The sequence below is a fragment of the Podarcis filfolensis genome (genome assembly GCF_964270895.1).
Source record: "Podarcis filfolensis genome assembly, chromosome: 1".
NCBI lineage: Eukaryota > Metazoa > Chordata > Lepidosauria > Squamata > Lacertidae > Podarcis > Podarcis filfolensis.
The window spans coordinates 66,286,122-66,300,453 of NC_139604.1; the positions used below are offsets into that span (position 1 = coordinate 66,286,122).

General features: G+C 41.5%; 1 long non-coding RNA gene across 2 annotated transcripts in view; it reads left to right on the forward strand.

The window, feature by feature from the left end:
• Window positions 1-14,332, forward strand: part of LOC310751296 — a 70,813-nt gene that overhangs the window by 10,458 nt on the left and 46,023 nt on the right. For both annotated transcript variants that reach the window (XR_014542449.1, XR_014542450.1), the window contains exon 2: window positions 7,543-7,634. This is a non-coding gene — a long non-coding RNA (uncharacterized lncRNA). The remainder of the gene's footprint in view (window positions 1-7,542; window positions 7,635-14,332) is intronic.

The window sequence follows — 14,332 nt, forward strand, 5'->3', positions numbered from 1 at the left end:
TTCATAGAGAAACACAAACATGCACTTTAAGTGGCATATGTTTTAAAATGTGGAGAGAGAACATTTCATTTCCTCCTGGTGAAAGGAGACTTTGGGTAATCAGGGTTCCCCCCTCCCCAACAGATGCCCAGTTTAACTCACTTAAATGAACTTGTTTTCTGACTGGATCAGTTCTTGGATAAGTTAATTGAGCATGGCTGGAAAGAAAATGTTATCTTTATGAAGAGGTAAGTAGTATGAAGCTTCTTGGGTTTCAGGGAAGGTGCCTCATTGTTTACTTCTATTCTCCTAACAGAAGGGGTGCACAAATTCAGCCCAGTGGAAATAATTCTAGCTAATCGCACTCCATTACTTTCAGTGAAATTGAGTCTGCTCATTCTACCTAGGTGAGCTGACATAGCACGGAAACAGAAAAATAATCACAGTCATGCTGTCCAAAATAAGCAATTGGCATCAGGCAGGCTGAAAACTGTACATTTTTGTTCCAATTTACACACTGTGCACACCATTACTTTATAAACTCTCAGTGGCTATGCATCATCCCAGGGAATCAATGCGGTTGGAAACATTGTTCATTAGTACCAGGCAAGTGCTCTGCCATCTTGTGCATATCACAGCTGCTTACTGATGTTCAGTCCTCGGTTTGGGGGTTGTGCTGCTTTCTTTGACTCTCTTTCTATGTAATTCTTTGGGGGCTTCTGTGTGAATGTGAGCCAGGTATGAAACAGTGGGCATATAATGTACCCTACGGATTAAGGAATGGGGCACTTCTAAGAGCTCACTTAGCCCAGGAATTTGTTTTCCAGACCAGAACTATGCTAACTATCCTTTCATACAGAACTTTTCCTAGCTCCCTCCCCCAAGTTTCTTTGTTCCAACAATGTAATTTAAGGGAGGGGGAAGTGCTCATTTTGGTGTTGCTGCTGTTAAACAAGTGGAAGTCAGAATAAGGTTACCAGATTTTTTTGAATGAATCCGGGGACAATTATCAACTTCAATGGATTTTGTATGGGGACTGATTTGTAAATCCAGGGCCTGTCCCTGGGAAACGGGGATGTCTGGTAACCTTAAGTCAGAATCCCTTGACATGAAGGATGTGGGAGGAATTTGCTTCTTTTCTTTGCATTTAAAGGTGTACCTCCCTAATTCTCACTTTCTGAAACAATATGCAAGCTGAAGTGTACCCCTCCTTTGAAATTCATTATTCCCAGCCAAATAATGACTACAAAAATGCATATGCTGGAGCAGATTGTGGATAAAAATGCATATATTAATGAAAACAACACACAAAATGCACTGTAGTAGGAAAAAATGTATCTATCAGGCAAAATTGCATACAGATGTGCACATTCAGAGAAAAGGGGCATAGTTCAGTTTCAGGGTATCTGTTTGCATTCAGATGGTCCGCTATTCAATCCCTGGCACCTCCAGGTAGGGCTGGGGGAAGAAGACCCTGGCCTGAAATGCTGGGGAGCCAATGAATATAATTCTGAGCTAAATGAACCAATGGCCTGGCTTGTTATAAGGCAGCTGTTTCAGGTAGGCAGAGTATAAATAATAAAATTATTATTATTCAGTTATTTTCAAGAAATGGCCCAAATGACTTGCATATTGTCAATTTCCAATATGTTAGGTTGCATTACTGTGAAATCATTTGCTTCTGAAACTGTTCTATGATTTAATAACTTAAGGCACTTTCAGAGAGGAGCTTAATATCACAAATAGGTCATGCAGATATTGCAAACAGGTTGTTGACAAGTTGTTGTTTTTTTGAATTAATTCCACTTTCCATGGAAATGGTAAATCCAGATTGAATAGGGAGAAAATATGGGCTGCCTATAATGACGTGGGGACACTGTGAAAAGTTGCATGCATAACAGCACAAGTCACACAGTAATGTCTACTCTTAAAATGTTTTATTTTTAAAGAAGGTTTAAAAGTTATCCATTGCAGAAGTAGAACAAAGAAAACCCACAACATCCTGATTATCTGCATGTGGATAAAGACCAGAATAAGATTATTAAATTATCAACTTGCATTTTTAAGACTAAAAATTTTACTGAAAGAGCATGAGCTTTCATAGGTGGTTATGTAATTCAACAGATACTGCCCTGGAAGTGAAAGCTGAATATCGGGGTGGGGGGTGGGGTCCTTTTCAGTCTTTAAAGGGACAGTTACCCAAGCTGCAAAGTCTACTTTGCAAACATTGAGTTACAAAATCAGCAGTGCTCCTTCCAGCTATTATAATGCAAGAGGAAACCATAGTCCCTGGGTTAGGCTTTGATTGACACAGCCAATTTTTAAAATTAATTCCTATTCTGCCATCTCACGCTCCATATATCTACAGGCATTGATTTTCCCGTGGATAGCTACTCTGAGTTTCTGATGGAGTGTCCAGGGAGGTTAAAATGTTTATTCAAAGGATTCTATTTTGTCTTTGTGTTTTTGTTTTTTTTTAATGTAGGATTTGTATCCATCCATTATTTCTCTCAAACATAGCCCTGTCTGCACAATGCAGATTGCCAATGGCTATTGATAGGCATGAGTTAATATACACAACATGAGTAGGTTGAAGCTTCAGAGATGTGGGTGGTGTCGCCATACCCTCTAACTAAGTTGGTAGTGTTAATTCATGGAGAAAGTTGGCTCTTAGGTTGATCGCATGGTCTTGTGGCACATAAGAAGAGTCCTGGTGGATCGGGATCATCTAGTCCAGCATCCTGTCCATACAGTGGCTAACCTGATGTGTATAAAAAAATTCCTTCCAGTAGCACCTTAGAGACCAACTAAGTTTGTTATTGGTATGAGTTTTTGTGCACATGCACACTTCTTCAGATGTTTCGACTACGGCCGACCAACCAGGCTACCTACCTGCAACTGATGTGTATAGGAAGCTTGCAAGCCACATACTTCCTTCAACACTGAAAGCTGCATGTTCAATGTGATTCTGCTATGGTGTACTTCTTGTGGAAGTGGTCGCACTGAAATTTTCTTTATTTTCCCTCCTATAGGATATGTATTTTGATGGATGTGGGTCATTTCTTGAAAATAACTTATTCTATTCTATTCTATTCTATTCTATTCTATTCTATTCTATTCTATTCATTACCCTGCCCATCTGAATCAGTTACCTTATACCAAGCCATTGGTTCATTTAGCTCAGTATTATCTTCAGTGCAAGTTTTACGTATAAGCTAAACAAGCTATAGCTTAGGGCCCCACTCTCTTGGGCCCCCCAAAAAAATGTAAAGGGAAAAAACCCCTGGATGTACATTTCCAAGATATAAGATAAAAAGCAAATAAAATAAAACCTACATACAGCAACAGTGTTTTGTGTTCTGTAGGCTTCTATGATGTAAGTAATGGGCCTGGCCTGCTAGCCTGCTCCCTAAAATATCACTGGTTTGCTCATTTCAGTATATCACGTGCCTATATTCTGCATGTGCAAACGGCTTTAGATACCTATTAGGCCCATAAATTACCATATAGCATACATTCAACACAAAAAACAGCGACAATTTGTTGTTGACAAAGGACAGCTGGACATATAAGGGGTCCCATGACCTTCAGTAGCTTAGGGCCTCATCAAATCTAAAATTGGCCCTGATTATCTTCATTGGTTGGCAGTGGCTCCCCAGAATTTTAGGCCACAGTGTCCCTCCCCCAGCCCTACCAGGAGGTGCCACAATCTCAGGCTGCATCAGAACGGCCCCACCAGTTCTACTCGTTTCATTTCTCTACATGTTCTAGGAGACCAGGGTGGAGGGGAGCTGGCTGTAGCAAGAGGGGGAGGCTCCCTGGTTTCAGCTTCTGCTTCTGCCTCAGAGTCTGAACTGTGCTCTGCCGTAGCCTCTTCCTGTTCACCAAACCCTGTCACTGCTTCTGCTTCTGACACCTCCTCCCGCTCCCGACCTGCTTCTTTTCCCTCTGACCATTCTCCTGGCTCTGAGCCTTCTTCCCCTGGGGGTTCCCTAGGGGGTTCCACAGCTGGTGCCTCTCACCACTCCTCTGCATCCAGCCAGTCCATGCCATGACATCCATTTTATGTGCAGACTGTACCTTCCAAAAGACTTTGCTAATGCTGAAGGTCTGGCAGTTCAACCCACAGGCATGTTTTCCACAAATCAGGTGACTGAGTGTGATTTCCAGTTTCAAAGATTAGATTAAATAGATTTTCCCTGTGACAGGATTGATAGCAGGTCAGTTTCAAAACACATGGCCTAGAGTTGCTCATGAGCTGCTACATCGTCAACATTTGTTATTCTGTAAATTGCCCACATCAAAAGGTTTTTTGGGGGTGAGAATTTTATGCTACGTCACCTAGGTCAGCAGATGATGAGTCTTGATTAAGGGCAGTTCTGCAATATTTTGTATAATAGTTTACCCTGAATATAATTAATGCTCAAGGAATGCAAGTCAGGTTTGAGACCATCTGAGGCACATTAACATGGCCAAATTTCAGAAATTTAACAAATTATATTGAAAACTGGTCATTTTTTGGTAATGCATGCTCCTTAATACAAATATGCCAAGAAAGAGAATGAAGCTTTTGGCCCACTATTTGAGATAAAGTTAAAATCCCAGACTAAAAAAGAATGTTTGTAATTGGAGAGCTAATACATTATTAACAAGAGCTTGAGCTCTCCAGACTTCAAGTAGCTTGCATCACACAGGAAAGCTGGAGAGGAATTAAGGAGGCACACACAGACCTCCTATATCCTATAATAATGCTTTCACTGGAGGAGAAAGCAGGGCTCTTATGTGATCATTCCACTTGTGGGTACCGCAACTATGCTTGGAATAGATTGTTCAGTGTTCTTAATTAATTTCCACAATTTGTTATTGGATCCAGGTGACTGATAATTTCTGTGCCACCATGTAAAATTATGCAGATTTTCATGTAGTGTCCCAATCAAACACTGAGTTTTCATAATGTTATTGTTTCTTCATCAAGCCTTTAATAAACTTCTTCATCACCAAGGAAATGTCAGTGAAATAAATCAATAAGCAGGAGGCAAGAACTAACCCACAACTCCTAGCTGAAAGCAAATAAGCCAATTCAAACATTGTTTTTATGTCCACTAAGTCAAGGGCTTTTAGTGTGGTAGCACCTTCCTTTGGAATGTGTCTTCAGTGGAAACCAAACAGTCTTGGCATTAAGGCGCCTCCTTAAAGAGCCAGTGTGGTGTAGTGGTTAAGAGCGGTAGACTCGTAATCGGGTGAACCAGGTTCGTGTCTCCGCCCCTCCACATGCAGCTGCTGGGTGACCTTGGGCTAGTCACACTTCTCTGAAGTCTCTCAGCCCCACTCACCTCACAGAGTGTTTGTTGTGGGGGAGGAAGGGAAAGGAGAATGTTGTGGGGGAGGAAGGGAAAGGAGAAAGCTGCTTTGAGACTCCTTCGGGTAGTGATAAAGCGGGATATCAAATCCAAACTCTTCTTCTTCTCTTAAAACCTTCCTGTTCACCCAGGCTTTCCCAGATGGGTGATCCAGCTCTTCTTTTTTTTTTAAAAAAATTGTTGGTAGTATAGAAATATCTGTAAATAAATAAATGGTTTGTATGACCATAGTAATATGAACGCATAGCTGGTGAACACATGCAACAGCAATTTCTGTATTTTGGGATTGCCAGTTTAGAACTAAATTGGGACAACTCTTTAAAATTCTTTAAGATGGCCTAAAAGGATTAATGAAAACATAATTAATACATTCTTGTATTTCTTAATTTACTCTTTGATCCAGAAACAAAGCACACACCTTCACCACTTCCGCCCTCCCAAAGGGCTAGAAACTTGATTAACACTGATATTTACATCTGATCTCCATGAAATTGACTTGAATGCTGCTTTTGGGTTGCGAACTAAATGAAGCTTTACAAATACAAAGTTTAAGTATATGTAGTAAAAATCAGCTACATACATGTTATCAAGTGGATTGTGTTTTCTAATTATCCATAGTCTGTAGCTCCCAAGTTAAAGTATGCTATGTAATAGAGGTGGGGAGTGAACTAACTTGTATATACACCCTATGCTGTGTGTAATAGTGTTGACTCTCATAATTCATTCAGTATGGCAAATTTTCTTCTCAATTACTGAATTATGTAGCAAATTTGAAATTATGCTATGCATCTTCTTTGGCATAATGTCAGCTGCTGTGTATGGGTGTTTAAACTTTACTTTTGCCTCTTTGATTTATTTATGCAAGCAAGATTTGTCATGAATTTTAATCCAAGCAAAACGCTGTGACACCCACAATAGCCTGTAAATCTGCTTTGCTGTAGCAGCAGCAGCCCTATGAAAAGAAGTAATGTGGAATAGTTGTAAGCTCTGCCAAGCCAGTTTCTCATCTCAGGCATTGTTGCATAAAATGCATTTTATGTATTGGAAAGAAACATACATCTGGAGTCTTTAGTTATTTTTTAATACAGAACAGTAGGACCTTTGGGAATATTGTGATTTCTAAGTTTTCTGATAGGCATGCTCCCACAGCAGAAGTGCTTTCTTCACAGAGATATACACTGCTACAAGTCTTTATTCATTTATTTATCATGCTGCAATTCCCTAAAAAGAAAAGACTTATTCTATGCAAAAAAATAAAAAAACAACCCCTCCAATGGATAATCACAGATTCTGTTTAAATAATTGATACATAAAATTACTTTTGCCGACTAGCTCAGTTATAGTCATGTGACAGGGTATATCGTGTTTTAACCAGAGCAATTATTATTCCACAAAAAAAAAGTACAGAAAGGAGCAGTGAAAGGAGTTGAGTTCAGTGTGTAGGTTTGCGGAAGGAAGCCAACACATTTGTCAAAGCAGTTACACCAACTGAAAACAGCTAAAACAGATTATAGTCACAGGAATAGGATGGGCCCTCTGGTGTCAAAGGCCAAGGTAAAGAAATGTGGCTGCAGCATCCACCCAAAACAGTATAGTGAAGATGCCGCACACACTTCTGTGAGGAGGAAATGCCACAATTTAGGCCAGGCTTCCTCAACCTCGGCCCTCCAGATGTTTTTGGCCTACAACTCTCATGATCCCTAGCTAGCAGGACCAGTGGTCAGGGATGATGGGAATTGTAGTCTCAAAACATCTGGAGGGCCGAGTTTGAGGAAGACTGGCCTAAATTGTGGCATTTCCTCCTCACAGAAGCAATGCTGATTTAGGCCTTGCTACAGAGTATGCCCTCTCCCAGGCCACCCCTACCTGAACTTCTGAGGTAGGTGGAACTACCAAGACTGCTCCCTCCAGTACTTAACAGCCCGAAGGGTCTGTACAGAGGGCAATGATCTCTCAGGTGTTTGGAGCATAAGTTACAATATAAAGGAAAGTAAGGATTTGTCTATTTCTAGTCTGTCAGTTTAACATGTGTTCATACCCAAGTCCATCCCATGCCACTTCTGCATTAATCTATCCATTTTTAAAATCTACATGGAAGTTCATATCTAAACATTTAAATATGCATTCCCTCCCCCCACAAAACACACTTTTCTAAATGCATTTTATCCTAAAATGTGCGTTTCCCCCCTGTGTATATTTACAGCAGAGAACTGCATCACAAAATCTGAAGAAATGCAAAATCTGAAGGGTGACTGTGCTCCAGTTGTCACAAGTCCTCCAGGTGGTGCGGATCAGGTCAGTTCTTATTGGAATTTGCAAAGACAGAATTCCTGAAGCATGCCGGGTAATGTAATTCAGGTTACAAACAGATGGATTAGTTCACCTTTTGATTTCAAATCGTTAAGAGGTCCCTGTAAAGAAACTATTATGGAACTTAATGGAAGAGGCATAAGGTAGACCTTAGGGGCATGGGCTTTATGGTACATTTTGATAGGAAACGAAGTGCAGCAAATATAATCCATACTGAATGCCAGAAGATGTAAATTTGATTGTGAAGACTTCTGTAACAGTTTTTAGGACCACAACTCAATGTTTCAGGACGTGTACGCACATGGTTCAAAGCCCTACCATCGCCAGATCTTTATTTTGTTTATATACACAATGGGGTTATCTAAGTTATCTTCTAATTGGAAATGCCTCTGTCTGAGATCTTTGAGAGCTTCTGCCAGTCAGAGTAGGCATAACTGACCTGGATGGAGAAATAGTCCATTGTAGTATAAGACAACCACCTACATCCTTTCAGGTCCAGTGTTCTGGGAGATAGGAGTGCCCCCTAGCTTGGGGGCACTAGCTTGGGGGAAAGGCTGCCCTAGGCCATTATAATTGTGAGCCCTCTTAGTAAGAAAGCAATGCCCCCACCCTATGACTGTAACAGGGTAGAAGAAAGAACATGGTTATTTATATTATTCACGCTGGCAACAGATTATATATTTTTTAAGGGAGGAGGAGAAAGTGGGCTATTTTAATAATAGAGAACACAATATAATATAAACTGATATTTGAACCTATTATTGCACAAGAGAAAGCACCTGCTTAGGTTATAAGTGATGCAATGTGTGCAGCAGCAGCAGCAGCAGCAGCTTTTGGCCTGCACCATGTCTTCATCTCCTCCTTTCCCCAGTGAGAGTTATGCAAAACCATGTAACTCGCTGGCATGTAAGTCACAGGCTGCCCTCAGGCTAACTTCTGCACTTCGCTTTTTGTACCATGTTCAAGTTTCGTTCTGCGGGATATGCATATCTTGCAAACAAGATCTCTAATGGGGGCTGCTATGCGTTTGGCTGACGGTGCAGTTTTGCTTCTCGAGCAGCAAACACACATGGTTCTGCTTTTGGAAAGGCAGAGCAGATGAACTGCTTGGGAGGGAAGTTCCCAATCAACTTCTTGATTCACACAACCATATGTTTAGTGGTGGGTATTACCATGAGAGGACTTCTGTTGTCATATAGCCCCTTTGGGGGGGGGGCACACGTGAGTCTTGTGTATGCTCAAATACATGTCAAGATCAAAGGCCTCAGCTCCTGACTCAACCATCATTTTGAAAGTTTTCCCATACAGTTATAAATAACATGTTTAAAAATATCTAAGCTGTGATTATATATTACTATATGATTGAATGAACTGTCCACTACCATTGTGTTTTTTCTTTGGCGTAGTTCAGAGCTGCAAGGTTTCACATGTGAAGGTAATTGTTTTCCTGTCTGCTGTACTCCTGCATTGCAGCGGTTTGGACTTGGTGGCCCTTGAGGTCCCTTCTGACTACAGATCTATAATTATATGATACTTTTGTCAACAGCTGCTGGAATTTCTGTATGGCTGGTGGAGATGAATCAGCGTACAGTGGGGAGGTTCAAAAAAGTATCTACATGGTGCCTAGAGAATAACTTGCACCTAAATATTAGCAAGACAAAGGAAATGGTGTTGGACTTTCGGAGGAAGAGAGGGGAACTAGCCCCATTGTATATTGGCGGGGGGTTGTGTGGAGACAGTCTCTTCCTTTAAATTCCTGGGAGTTTACCTTAGTGAAGACCTCACTTGGAAAAACAATATAACTTAGGTGGTTAGGAAGGCCCAACAGAGACTCCATTTCCTCAGGGTCTTGCAAAAGAACAATGTTAAACAACAATTGATGACCTCCTTCTACGATTGGTCAGCCACAACACTTGATTGGTAGGTCCCTTGAAGCTGAGTGCAATCTGGCCAATGGGACGCAGTCTAAACAGTTCAAGGGACCTATTAATGCCCATGCACATGACCCAGAGCTTCCTCTTTTGGCGCATATATTCAGAACACCTGTCCACCTGTCCCTACTTTTAAGGCTTGCGCTTGACCTTGCTATGCTGTCGTGTGTCATCTGTCGTTGGGACAGGGCCACGGCAGGAATTTTCCCCACTTGGCTGATTGGCTGTTGCCATTTGGGTTTTGCCTGCCACGTAGCAAATCATCACAACTTGTAAGGTTGCAGATAGGCTCTGTTTAAGATGATACTATTGGAGAATGCTCTCGCCATCCCTATGTGAAGGGTATTCCGTTAAAGGAATCCAGGGACTCGATGGTTTGGTCAACCCCTGAGAGGGGGTTGTGCCCATGCCTGAGTCCAGGGGGACATTTGGGTGGCAGAGTTAGCCCATTCCCAGCTTTCCGCTTTTCCAGGTGTTCACCCTTGGCTGACCTATGCTGGAACCCTGGGTCAGCGCTACCTGCATGGCAGGGAGCTAGTCAAACCAGACCCTATGCAACCAGTCACTTTCTGTATAAATAAAGTTGCGGCCTAAATTCTGCCAAAAACCAAACCAAAATTTGAGTCATGTGTGAATTTATTTAGGGAGAGGTTTCTGGGACCCAGTGTCTCCAAAGCCATAAGGGCTGCCAGTGATATACCAGGTGCAGTTCAAGGTGTTAGTATTACCATATGGACTGGGATCCAAGTAGTGAAAGAACATCTTGACCAATAGCAACCATCTCGGCCCCTACAATTGGCAGGGGAGGCCCTGTTGGTGATGCCGCTGATGAGTTCTGCCCAGCTGCTTCCATTGGATCACCCTGAGTTCTAGTATTTCTCCATGCCATCAATAATATAATGCAGCTCTATCCTGCCCCTCACCTCTTTACCTTCATTTTTTCCTAAACTAAAAAGCCCCAAATATAACCTTACCACATAGGGGAGGTGTTCCACCCCTTTGGTTTTTTGGTTGTTCTTTTCTGATGCTTTTCCAGTTCCTTTTGGGGACAGGCTATTCTTGTCACCTGTTGCCCTTTTCCAATTAATTATTTACATTTTCTCCCTGTTAGTGGATCATTTTATTAGCTTTCAGGGTTCTTCATTTTGGTGTTTTAGGGAAATCTGTATTTCTTTCATACTCCTTTTCTTCTTCCCTCTCTCCCCAATGTTGTCTTCATTTTACACTCATTTATGTTTGCTTTCTATACTTGGTATTTGTACAGTACTTACTTTTCATGACCTCTTTGTTTCTGCAGCTGCTGGTGGGTTTATTTTAGGAGGTGAGGGAATGGGCTGCTGGCTTTTACTCTGGCTTATCAACCCAAAAGGCACAAAGGGAGAGTAAAGCAAATCTCTAAAAAGGCAGGAATCCATGCACAGAACCCTGTCCAATTTTTTGCTGTAAATAATTTATTTTTATTATTCTTTAATGAGAGAGAGAGAGAGCCATGCCAGTTTCATTATTCAGAAGTGGTAGTGCCTGAAATGTTAAGGTTGTGTCAGAAATATAATGGAAGATGAAATACATGACCAGTCTTAATAACTTTTTTGTGGGGTACATTTCTGGAGCTTTGCAATATCCTGAGTGGTTTCAGTTTTAAAGTGTTTGTAGGGGAGTTTTTGGAAGATAAATAAACTAGCAAACAAGAAAGATGTGCTGATATATTTTTTAAATGATTATTTTTAGAACAGTCACAGCCACCCCCAACCAACTTCTGGGATCAATTACAAGTTGTATTAGCATTATCTGGGGCTTTTACAGCAAGAAAATGTCTCTGAACATATGCAGAACATATTTCCCACCTTCCTGAGTAACTGAGCAGTCCCCTCTTCAACACATTATAGGGTCCCAGTCTATAAAAGCAAAGGGCAATGTCTAGAGCTGGGCCGAAGTATTCATCCTACACTTTGCCAGCAATTTCACGGACAGAGGGAAAAGGTCAAGTGAAGACTAGGATAGTTTCTGTTGGGACAGGAGAGGTTACTATTGTAAGATGAGATGACAGAGTTTTGCGCTTATTTCTCTTTCTTTTACTATCTGAAAAATTGCTGAAAATACCCCCTCTTTAAGGGGGACTAATGGCTCTGTGTAAATTGGCAGAGAGAGATTTGAGTTAGAAGCATAGAAATGTAGAGTTGGAAGTCATCACCTTACAGCCTTGCATTGCAGCTTTGAGATGAATAATCCAGTTTTTTTAATTTTTAATTAGGACTATTTATTTTTTAACTATACATCTAAATGGCTGTTTAAGTGGTAAATAAAACAGTTTTTTTTAAAAAATGGAACATATGAGGTCAATAGCATTAGTAAAAAGGTAAAGGGACCCCTGACCATTAGGTCCAGTCATGGCCGACTCTGGGGTTGCGGCGCTCATCTCGCTTTACTGGCCGAGGGAGCCGGCGTACAGCTTCCGGGTCATGTGGCCAGCATGCCTAAGCCACTTCTGGTGAACCAGAGCAGCACATGGAAACACCGTTTACCTTCCCGCCGGAGCGGTACCTATTTATCTACTTGCACTTTGACATGCTTTCAAACTGCTAGGTGGGCAGGAGCTGGGACCGAGCAACGGGAGCTCACCCCATCGTGGGGATTCAAACCGCCGACTTTCTGATTGGCAAGTCCTAGGCGCTGTGGTTTAACCCACAGCGCCACCCGTGTCCCTATCAATAGCATTAGTAGAGTGCCTTTATTTTACTGCTGCATGAATATCAACTGAGCATGCTCAGCCCCCCTCCCCTCTCTTTAGAAGTTAACACAACTTAAGGTACTAGAAAGTAGGAACTTGGGAAGTATAGGGATGCCAAGAAAGAGGGAACTTAGCCCAGGGCTAAAGTAACTGCTTTGAATGCTGAAGGTCCCAACTTCAACCTTCACCATCTCTCCTTCAGAAAGAAGGAGCAAGTGATGGGAAACTTTGCCCAAGACTCTAGAGAGCCTCAGTCAGTCAAAGTAGACAAGACTGGGCTAGACAGATGGATGATTATGACCTGGAATGAGGCAGCTTCCCATAGGCTGTCCCAGAGACCTCTGAATCCCCAGGGAAACCTGTCATTTCCAACAGAGAGGAGCACCTGCTCTTGCACTGCGTTTAGTCATGTCAACCTTGGAATGCCCAGCTTTCAGCTCAACAGGCGTTGCTCTCTGTGTGCAATGAGAGGGCACATAACCCCCAGAGACATACTGTAGAGGCCTCACAGGAAACCTCTCATCTTACCAATGGACCAGCACATGCAAGAAAGAATCTCCTGTAGCCTTTTTGAGCATTGGGTAGGGTGGTTGGGGTTGTGGACTGTCTCCAGCCCAGCTGTGTTGAATAGCAGCTTAGACAGGGAGAATCTGGGCTCTGTTATTTCAAGAATTTGGCTGCTCTTTGGCTAATTCATAGAATATTATTATTTATTAAATTTGTGCGCCACCCTTCATCCAAAGATCACAGGGTGGTTCATAGAACAGCTTTTGGGTTGGGGCATAAAAAATTTGGAACATATAAACATAGTTAAGCAGTGAACATCTTGCCCAAATTGATCTATACACCTATACACAGCATCAGCACTCCCCACCAACAAAAGAGGATTCGCAGTCATGTGTTTAATCATCATCATCTAGGATGCTGCCTTCTACTGGGTCAGGTCCTTTTTTCATCTAGCTCAGCAATGTCAATACTGACTGGTAGTGGCTCTACAGGAGACATTCCCAGGCCTGCCTGGAGATGAAGCTAGGACCTTTTGCATGTAAAGTAGATGCCCTAAGACCGAGCTACAGCTCTTGCCTAAACCAAGCTTGCTTGGGTATTTTTTTAAATTTAAAGTCTTTACATCCCACTCTGCAAACTTCCTGGGGCAGGGAACTAATTTCCATAAAGCACCAAGCACATTGACAGCAGCAAACAAATGCATGTCCTTCTTAACTGATTGTATGCACGTGTATTTTATATCATTTCCTTGCCACAAAATTTGTTCATTTATGGGATTCCTTACCTGCCCTTCACCAAAAAGGTGGGCTATTACAATGCAGGTTACAACAATATAATATTATTTAAGTTAAGGCAATTTACATCAGAGTATTAAAATCAGTTAAGATTTATAATATGTCTTATATAAAGTAGTCCTAAGACACAGCATCATTCCTTTCAGTGAATCTGGAGTATTCTGCTATTTAAAGAAGCCAACAAATAGTTTCCAATGAATCATTGTGTATTCATGGCATCTGATGCTTCATTAGCACATCTGAATTGTTCTAACTCTCTCTTGATATCCTGGATATAAATGTTTAGGATTGTGTAGGGACTAGGGGAAATAATTAGCCAAGGCACAAATTACAGTTAGGGTACCTTACGACAATTGACATTCAAAGTACTGAGGCAGCTATTTGCCATTTGTGATTTGGGGAATCTCAGCTTTGTGTCCATTATAGTTAAACAAAGCCTAATTTTATAGCTGTGTATGCTATAAAATTGGATCAAAATGGATCTGGGTTAATTCTACTCGGCGGAATTTGGTGTTCTCTTACTTAGGATAAATGGTTAGCATTGGAGATATGGATAGCAATATGCCATAAAATTCAGGTTGTGGGTAGCCCAAAAAGTGTTCACTAAAAATAAAACCTGGATGAAAGCTCTCAATGAAATTGTTTATAATTACTTGTCCCATCCATATACACAGATATTGTATAGGCTCACATCCTCCCTTGCACTTACGTAAGTTTAGCTCC